Genomic DNA, 9963 nt, shown 5'->3' with positions numbered 1-9963 from the left:
TTACAGTACTTTGAAGTGGTTTTTTGTTTTCTTTCGCTAACGGAGCTCACGAGTTTTCTACTTTAAGTTTTGTGTTGTGAAGTTTTCAAGTTTTGGGTGAATTCTTGTGATGGATTATGGAACAAGGAGTGGCAAGAGCCTAAGATTGGGGATGCCCATGGCACCCCCAAGATAATCCAAGGACACCAAAAAGTCAAAGCTTGGGGATGCCCCAGAAGCTATCCCCTCTTTCGTCCACTTCCATCGGTAATTTACTTGGAGCTATATTTTTATTCACCAACATGATATGTGTTTTTCTTGGAGCGTCTTGTATTATTTGTGTCTTTGTTTGTTAGTGTGCCACAATCATCCTTGCTGTACACACCTTTTTAGAGAGCCATACATGAATTAGAATTTGATAGAATACTCTATGTGCTTCACTTATATCTTTTTGAGCTATGTAGTTTTGCTCTATGTGCTTCACTTATATCTTTTGAGCATTATAATTTTGGTCTATGTGCTTCACTTATATCTTGTTGAGCTAAGTAGTTTTGCTCTATGTGCTTCACTTATATCTTTTGAGCGCTATAATTTTGCTCTATGTGCTTCACTTAGATCTTTTAGAGCACAGTGGTGGATTTGTTTTAAAGAAACTATTGATCTCTCATGATTCACTTAAATTAATTTGAGAGTCTCTTAATAGCATGGTAATTTGCTTAATAATAATATGCTTGGTATTCAAGATTTGTGAAACTTTCTTTTGAGTGTGTTGAATACTAAGAAAAGATTGAAGCATGATAATTGTTTTGAGATATGGAGGTGATGATATTAAAGTCATGCTAGTTGAGTAGTTGTGAATTTGAGAAATACTTGTGCTGAAGCTTGTGATTCCCGTAGCATGCACGTATGGTGAACCGTTATGTGATGAAGTCGGAGCATGATTTATTTATTGATTGTCTTCCTTATGAGTGGCGGTCGGGGACGAGCGATGGTCTTTTCCTACCAATCTATCCCCCTAGGAGCATGCGCATAATACTTTGCTTTGATAACTTGTAGATTTTTGGAATAAGTATATGAGTTCTTTATGACTAATGTTGATTCCATGGATTATACGCACTCTCACCCTTCCACCTTTGCTAGCCTCTCTAATACCGCGCACCTTTCGCTGGTATCATACACCCACCATATACCTTCCTCAAAACAGCCACAATACCTACCTATTATGGCATTTCCATAGCCATTCCGAGATATATTGCCATGCAACTTTCCACCGTTCCGTTTATTATGACACACTCCATCATTGTCATATTGCATATCCCGGTACACTGCCGGAGGCATTCATACATAGTCATATTTTGTTCTAAGTATCGAGTTGTAATTGTTGATTTGTAAGAAAAATAAAAGTGTGATGATCATCATTATTAGAGCATTGTCCCAGTGAGGAAAGGATGATGGAGACTATGTTTCCCCACAAGTCGGGATGAGACTTCGGACGGAAAATAAATTAAAGAGGCCAAAGAAGCCCAAAAAAAGAGAAAGAAAAGAGGCCATAAAAAAAGAGAAAAAGCCCAAATAAAAAAATGAGAGAAAAAGAGAGAAGGGACAATGTTACTATCCTTTTACCACACTTGTGATTCAAAGTAGCACCATGATCTTCATAGTAGAGAGTCTCTCATGTTATCACTTTCATATACTAGTGGGAATCTTTCATTATAGAACTTGGCTTGTATATTCCAATGATGGGCTTCCTCAAATTGCCCTAGGTCTTCATGAGCAAGCAAGTTGGATGCACACCCACTTAGTTTCTTTTTTGAGCTTTCATATACTTATAGCTCTAGTGCATCCGTTGCATGGCAATCCCTACTCACTCACATTGATATCTATTGATGGGCATCTCCATAGCCCGTTGATACGCCTAGTTGATGTGAGACTATCTTCCCCTCTTTTTTTTTCTCCACAACCACCATTCTATTCCACATATAGTGCTATATCCATGGCTGACGCTCATGTATTGCATGAAGATTGAAATTTTTTTGAGAATGTCAAAAGTATGAAACAATTGCTTGGCTTGTCATCGGGGTTGTGCATGATTTAAATATTTTGTGTGGTGAAGATAGAGCATAGCCAGACTATATGATTTCGTAGGGATAACTTTCTTTAGCCATGTTATTTTGAGAAGACATAATTGCTTTGTTCGTATGCTGGAAGTATTATTATTTTTATGTCAATATAAACTTTTGTCTTGAATCTTTCTAATCTGAATATTCATATCACAATTAAGAAGATTTGCATTGAAATTATGCCAAGTAGCACTCCGCATCAAAAATTCTCTTTTTATCATTTACCTACTCGAGAACGAGCGGGAATTAAGCTTGGGGATGCCTGATATGTCTCCAACGTATCTATAATTTTTGATTGCTCCATGCTATATTATCTACTGTTTTGGACTATATTGGGATTTATTTTCCACTTTTATATTATTTTTGGGACTAACCTATTAACCGGAGGCCTAGCCCAGAATTGTTGTTTTTGTCTACTTCAGTGTTTCGAAGAAACGGAATATCAAACGAAGTCCAAACGGAATGAAACCTTTGGGAACGTGATTTTCTCACCAAACGTGATCCATGAGACTTGGACCCTACGCCAAGGCATCCGAGAGGCGGTCACCAGGGTGAGGGCGCCCCCCTAGGGCGCGCCCCCTGCCTCGTGGGCCCCTTGGAGCTCCACCAACGTACTTCTTCCTCCTATATATACCTATGTACCCCCAAATGAACAGAGAGGGAGCCAAAAAACCTAATTCCACCGCCGCAACTTTCTGTATCCACGAGAGCCCATCTTGGGGCCTGTTCCGGAGCTCCGCCGGAGAGGGCCGTCATCACGGAGGGCTTCTACATCATCATAGCCTCTCCGGTGAAGTGTGAGTAGTTTACCTCAGACCTTCGGGTCCATAGTTAGTAGCTAGATGGCCTCTTCTCTCTTTTTGGATCTGAATACAAAGTTCTCCCCCTCTCTCGTGGAGATCTATTCGATGTAATCTTCTTTTTGCGGTGTGTTTGTTGAGACCGATGAATTGTGGGTTTATGATCAATTCTATCTGTGAATAATATTTGAATCTTCTCCGAATTCTTTTATGTAGGATTGGTTATCTTTGCAAGTCTCTTCGAATTATCCGTTTGGTTTGGCCAACTAGATTGGTAGTTCTTGCCATGGGAGAAGTGCTTAGCTTTGGGTTCGATCTTGTGGTGTCCTTTCCCAGTGACAAAAGGGGCATCAAGGCACGTATTGTATCGTTGCCATCGAGGATAACAAGACGGGATTTATTTCATATTGCATGAATTTATCTCTCTACATCATGTCATCTTGCTTAAAGCGTTACTCTGTTTTTAACTTAATACTCTAGATGCATGCTGGATAGCGGTCGATGAGTGGAGTAATAGTAGTAGATGCAGAATCGTTTCGGTCTACTTGTCACGGACGTGATGCCTATATACATGATCATGCCTAGATATTCTCATAACTATGCTCAATTCTGTCAATTGCTCAACAGTAATTTGTTCACCCACCGTAGAATACTTATGCTCTTGAGAGAAGCCACTAGTGAAACCTATGGCCCCGAGGTCTATTCTCATCGTATCAATCTCCATCACTTTAATCTTGATTTGCTTTTTACTTTGACTTTTACCTTTCACTTTGCATCTCTATACCAAAAATACCAAAAATATTATATCTATCAGATCTCACTCTCGTAAGTGATCGTGAAGGGATTGACAATCCCTAATCGCGTTGGTTGCGAGTAGCTATCGTTTTGTGCAGGTAAGAGGTACTTGAGCATGGCCTCCTACTGGATTGATACCTTGGTTCTCAAAAACTGAGGGAAATACTTACGCTACTTTGTTGCATCATCCTTTCCTCTTCGGGGAAATCCAATGCAATCTCAAGTGGTAGCAATGCTACTTGGTGAACTTACCATCTACTCTCTTCTCCTGCTGCAAGTTGGAGGTTACCAGAAGCGTAGTCTTCGAAAGGCTTAGCTATCCCCCTCTTATTCCGGCTTTCTGCAGTTCAGTCCACATATGATACCCTTATTCCATTTGATACCAATGCATACTTATGTAGTGTAGCTCCTTGCTTGCGAGTACTTTGGATGAGTACTCACAGTTGCTTTGCTCCCTCTTTCCCCCTTTCTATACTCGATTGCTGCGACCAGACGTTGGAGCCCAGGAGCCAGACGCCACCGTCGACGACGACAACTACTACTCGGGAGGTGCCTACTACTACGTGCAGCCCTCTGACGATGACCAGGAGTAGTTTAGGAGGATCCCAGGCAGGAGGCCTGCGCCTCTTTCGATATGTATCCCAGTTTGTGCTAGCCTTCTTAAGGCAAACTTGTTTAACTTATGTCTGTACTCAGATATTGTTGCTTCCGCTGACTTGTCTATGATCGAGCTCTTGTATTCGAGCCCTCGAGACCCCTGGCTTGTAATATGATGCTTGTATGACTTATTTTATTTGTAGAGTTGTGTTGTGATATCTTCCCGTGAGTCCCTGATCTTGATCGTACATGTTTGCGTGTATGATTAGTGTACGATTGAATCGGGGGTGTCACAAGTTGGTATCAGAGCCGACTGCCTGTAGGAATCCCCCTTTCCAACTCCTTGGCCGAAGACGAGTCTAGTCATTGAAAAACTTTTACTAACATGGCTGTGTAGCTTACGGGCCCAAGTCGCCATTGGGTGGTATTAGGATATTTTACTCCTTGTTTATACTCTAGAACTCTGATCTCTCTTCTATTCAGGTTAAATGTATTTTGCTAAATCTAACACTAGGATCTCGTTATCACTTTCACCCGGAGAGCCCCTTATTACTGATGATCGTCTGCTGCACGTGAAGACCCTGAAGATACTCTCCGCTGTTAACCCGAGAACTTGTGTTCATCGCGTTTGCAATTCCCCTTCCACCGTCAACCCTTATGGATAACTACTTGCAGTTGTTATTCTTGCATTCATCCCCAGTTGGTCTTGTTATTACAAGATACCCGGAAATACTCGTCGTTTTTTTGATAATCCTTTGAGCTTACTGCCTTGCTGTTCTTTGTCACCTGAATACCCCTATGGATAATTCTCGCACTTATCGAGTATCCGCTCACCCCCCAGTTGTTCATGTGTTTCACAATGGTCCTCGAAATACTATTCAATCCTCCGAGAATCCTTAGTAGCTTATTTCTCTGCAATACATGTCTGCTTGCATTATGGATGCTTTCCATATGTCTGGCAATATTTGTTAGTATCCTTAGACACCGTAATTTTGATCCTATTGATTCAACATGAGTGCAAATGCACGCAATTATCAGTTGATCCTTTTAAATTATCTTTCTGGCTCAGACGTCATTTTTGAACATGAGCTTGTTCTCGACCAATCTGTTTGCCGTCAATTGTACTCTTAGGTCTATTGAACTTATCCACCCTTGATCAGAGCGTCTGCTTCTGATCCTTCTATTTGGAAATCATAATTCCTTTGATATCTAAGCATCGAATCATTCAGGTGTTCTATAATTTGATGCCCTTGCATCCTTTCTTCAACTGATTATGTGTCGATGCTCACATCAGCTCCGCTATGGACCGTCAGATCCTTTATTGGATTATTATTCGACAATGTCCTCCTTATTCAATAACCTTATGAGCCTTTCCTCGGATACATAATGCTTTTGGTAAATTGTATCCTCTGTTTTCTCAACCATGCTCTATTTTCGAGCTGGTGGTATTTATGATCAAAGCTTGTGGTATATGTTTCCACGATACCCTGATGGGTTGAACCTATGCCTTTCTTAATCTGTGTGAACCCGAAAGTTTTCACGGGTCATACTCCTCTGGTAATTCACCAGGTAGGTTTTGACACTGAAATCATTTTTATCTAGAGAAGTGAATGAAAGGTTATGCATTGAAGAAGTGGGAGTCGACCTTGAACTTTGTGTTCATGCCCATAGACACGATGTAGATCTTATCATTAAAGCTTCTCTTAAATTAAATTTTTGTCAGGACCCCGATTCCAAGTCACATCAATCTAGCCGGTAACACCTCATATCACTTTGCGGCCTCACGCACGGTATTCCCACGGGTGTCGCCTTACCATGGCCCGGGACCATTTGCGCCTTTTGGCTCACGTATATGATAGTGTCGCTAGCATCCATATGACAGAGAACCCGGGCCGACATGGCTAGTCGTGAACCCAAAGCGGCACTAACCTATGGGGACATGCATACATGAATCACATCGAGCATGTCGGTCAGCAGCGTGTGAATCTAGGCTGTAGCACTGGGCTAACAGGACTCCGGGAACCCGGGCTGTAGCAGGCTAGGAAGGACTCCAGATGTCACCGCGTGACATTTCCCCGAAGGGACAGACACAGGAACAAAGTGAAACACATGCCGGCCAGTCAAGTGTTCTGGAGCAGTAGTGCTGGGCTAGCAGGACTCCGGTGAACCGGGCTGTAGCGGACTACTATGGCTCATGGAAGCACAAGACTACATTTCCCCATAAGAGAGGCTACCAAGGATAAACAACTAGGTTGTCGGATCCCACACATACCAAGCATTTCAATCATACACACAATATGCTCGATATGTGTAAATAAAACATGGCATCACAACAAGACTCTACGACTCAAAGTATTTATTCATTAGGCTCCAAGGAGCGAGATATTACAAACATGGGTCTCATGACCCAACAATCATAGCATACAAATCAAAGCACAAGCGGAAGCTTAACATGTCTGAGTACAGACATCTACAAATGAAAAAGGCTGAGAAGCCTGACTATCTACCAGATCCTGCCGAGGGCACAAGATCGTAGCTGAGGTATCAAGCTAAACGTCGAAGTCCACACGAAACTACTAGCGAGACTGAAGTCTCTCTGCAAAACATAAAATAAGCAAACGTGAGTACAAATGTACCCAGCAAGACTTACATCAGAACTAACTACATATGCATCGGTATCAACAAGGGGGGGTGGAGTTTAACTGTAGCAAGCCAGCTTTGACTCAGTGGCTAACCTGAACTACGACTGCAAGCAACTCTTTTGAGGTGGCACACACGAGTCCACATATTCACCATATCAATACACCACTATGGATCTGCTCCCGTCTCCCTACGAGAACGCCATCCATAGCACTCACGCTTATCTTGCGAGTTTTAGAGTATCCACTTCAAGTTATCTATGAAGTGTATAGGCAACCAAGCAGTCCTTTACCGCGGACACGGCTATTCGAATAGATGATGTTAACCCTGCAGGGGTGTACTTCTTCATACACACTCTCACCACTTACCGTCGTTTACACGACATGTACTCGGCAACCTTCAAGTGGAAGCCCAACGAGGGTGTCGGCCATGGCCTACCTAAACACTCAAGTCTCTAGTCTAGGTTTATCGCCTATCCAGGTTCCATCCACAGGGAGTCCGGCCGAGGTTTCCACATACGGCCCCGAACGATGTGAACAGGGTTCCCGAGACACCAAACGGGTGACTCGGTACACCGTGCCACGGTGTATCTACCGCATCATAGCCCACCCCTAGGGTCAGCGCTACGCACGACCGCCAACACATAACCTACAAACACCAAAAACTATTTCCAACTCCTGGACAGAGTACTAGGGTGGTTAAGAAGCCGAGAGGGTCAATTAAGGATCCCAATGCATGGTAGTAACTGATTCTTAAATCACACATACATATCTCGGTGCTTAAGGACGGTTCCAATGAAACAACCCACCATGTACTCCTACATGGCCTCCCATCGATACCTTTACCAAATCATGTTCAACACACTTAGCTCACACACAATAGGACATGTTCACAACTTTCCAATTCATCCCTGATGAATCAGACCTGACACAACTCTAAGCAATAGCAGGCATGACAAACAAGCATGAATGAGTAGGCACAACATGGCTCAAACAACTCCTACTCATGCTAGTGGGTTTCATCTATTTACTGTGGCAATGACAGGTCATGCAGAGGATAAGGGGTTCAACTACCGTAGCAAGTAACAGATGAATCGTTGTTGTCCTAATGCAGTAAAAGAGAGCCAGAGCGAGAGAGTGGGATTGTATCGGAATGAACAAGGGGGTTTTGCTTGCCTGGCACTTCTAAAGATAGTGTAGTTTTTCATCGGTGTCATTGAACTCATCGTCGGAACCACGTCTATCGAGAGGGGACAAATACTGGCAAAGAAAGAGGAACACAATCAATGCAATGCAACAATTATAATGCATGATAATGTCATGGCAATATGCTGTTGATTGAGCTAATGCAACTAGCAATCATATTAAATGAAGTTGGTTTGAACCAAGGGTTCAAATTCAAACTCCATATGTGCTTATTTAAATGTCAATCATGCAAATTGCCCTGTACAGCAACCCTAGGTTGTTCAAACATACATGCAAATGCCATAAACATATTCCTTGAATTTTTCTGATAATTTTTCATATATAATTTATTTCATTTTGAGTTATAGATTATTTTCTATGATTTTTGGAAGTTTAGGGGATTTTCTAAAAATATATAAATGATTTAGATTTATTTAAAATACAGAAAAGCATTTACTGCGTCAGCACTTTGTCATGCTGGCGTCAGTAGTCAACAGCGCCTGGTCCTGGTCAAACCTGACCAGTGGGGCCCACTGGTCAGTGACTCTATGCACTAACTAAGCTAGTTAGTCCTAATTAATTGGGCAGGGCCCACTAGTTAGTGACTACTAACTAAACTAACCTAGTTAATTAGCACTAACCAGACTAATTAGTCAGGCGGGGCCCGCATGTCAGTGAGAGAGAGGGGGAGGTCAACCTGTGTCAGCAGGGTGAACCTCGCCGGTCAGCGGTCAAAGCCTGCCGGCATTTAGCCGCCGGCGAGGCCAGACGCGGTGGCGCGCTGCGGGATTTGCCCACAGGGCACCATTTGGCGCGCGGAGAGCACCTACGTGGAGCTGGGACACGCCCGCATCCAACCACGGTGGTGGTTTGGCCGGGGAGTGGCCGGAGCATCGCCGGCGACGAGCTCGGCGGAGGCCGAGGCTTGGGTGTGCTCGTGCTTGTGGCTGCGGTGGCCTAGGCGATGCGGCGAAAGCACCTATAGCATCTACGCCGCACGGGGAGTGTGACGGGCACAAGCCCGTGACCAAATGGTCACCGGAGCATCGCCGGCAACGTGGTCAGGCGGCGGCGCGTTCGGGCACAAGAGGCGCGGCGTCTACGGTGTTCTGGGGGCGAAACAAAAAGCACGAGGAGGTTCAGCAGCTCACAGGGAAGCCGTAGGGAGGGTCAGTGTGCTTGGGGAAGCTCGGGTGCAGCGAATCGACAACGACGATCAACGGCGGCCGAAGGTTGAAGACGACGGTGGCGGGGATGATGCAGGGGCTCCGGCGTCGTGCATCTCGGCTGGTCGACGTAGTCGACGACGGCGAACCGTCCGGACACGGTGGGAGGGCGCGGGGACGGCGTTGGACGCGGCTGCGGTGAGCGGCAGCGACGGTGATGTCTCGGGCGATGTCGGGGAGGGCGAGAGAGGGAACCAGAGAGAGCGAGTGTGTCTGGGAGCTCGGGGAGAGAGAGAGGGTTCGTCCCAGGGCGACAGGTCGACGAGGGGAGCGGCTGGACGACCGGCAGCTGCGTGGAAAGCATGCTGTGCTCGCCGTCGAGCACCTGCCTGTGCTGGCGAGAGCAAGCAGCTCGCTGGCACATCAGGTGGGTTGGGCTGCTAGGTGGGCCGGCCAGGTGGGCTCAGGTAAGTGCTCTGCACTGTTTTCTGTTTCTCTTTTATTTATTTTCTGTACTGTGTTTTGAAATAGAATAAATACTATTTCATTTCCAAAAACTCTGGAAATATTCAAAGGCACATTTGAGAATATTCTCAACTGCTTAAAAATGCTTCCAAGATTATTTGAGCACTTTAAAATATTTATAAGATTTAAAATGCCCAAATTCCAATACTTATGACTT

This window comes from Triticum dicoccoides, chromosome 6A (genome assembly GCF_002162155.2).
Source record: "Triticum dicoccoides isolate Atlit2015 ecotype Zavitan chromosome 6A, WEW_v2.0, whole genome shotgun sequence".
Classification (NCBI taxonomy): domain Eukaryota; kingdom Viridiplantae; phylum Streptophyta; class Magnoliopsida; order Poales; family Poaceae; genus Triticum; species Triticum dicoccoides.
This window is presented reverse-complemented; position numbering follows the sequence as displayed.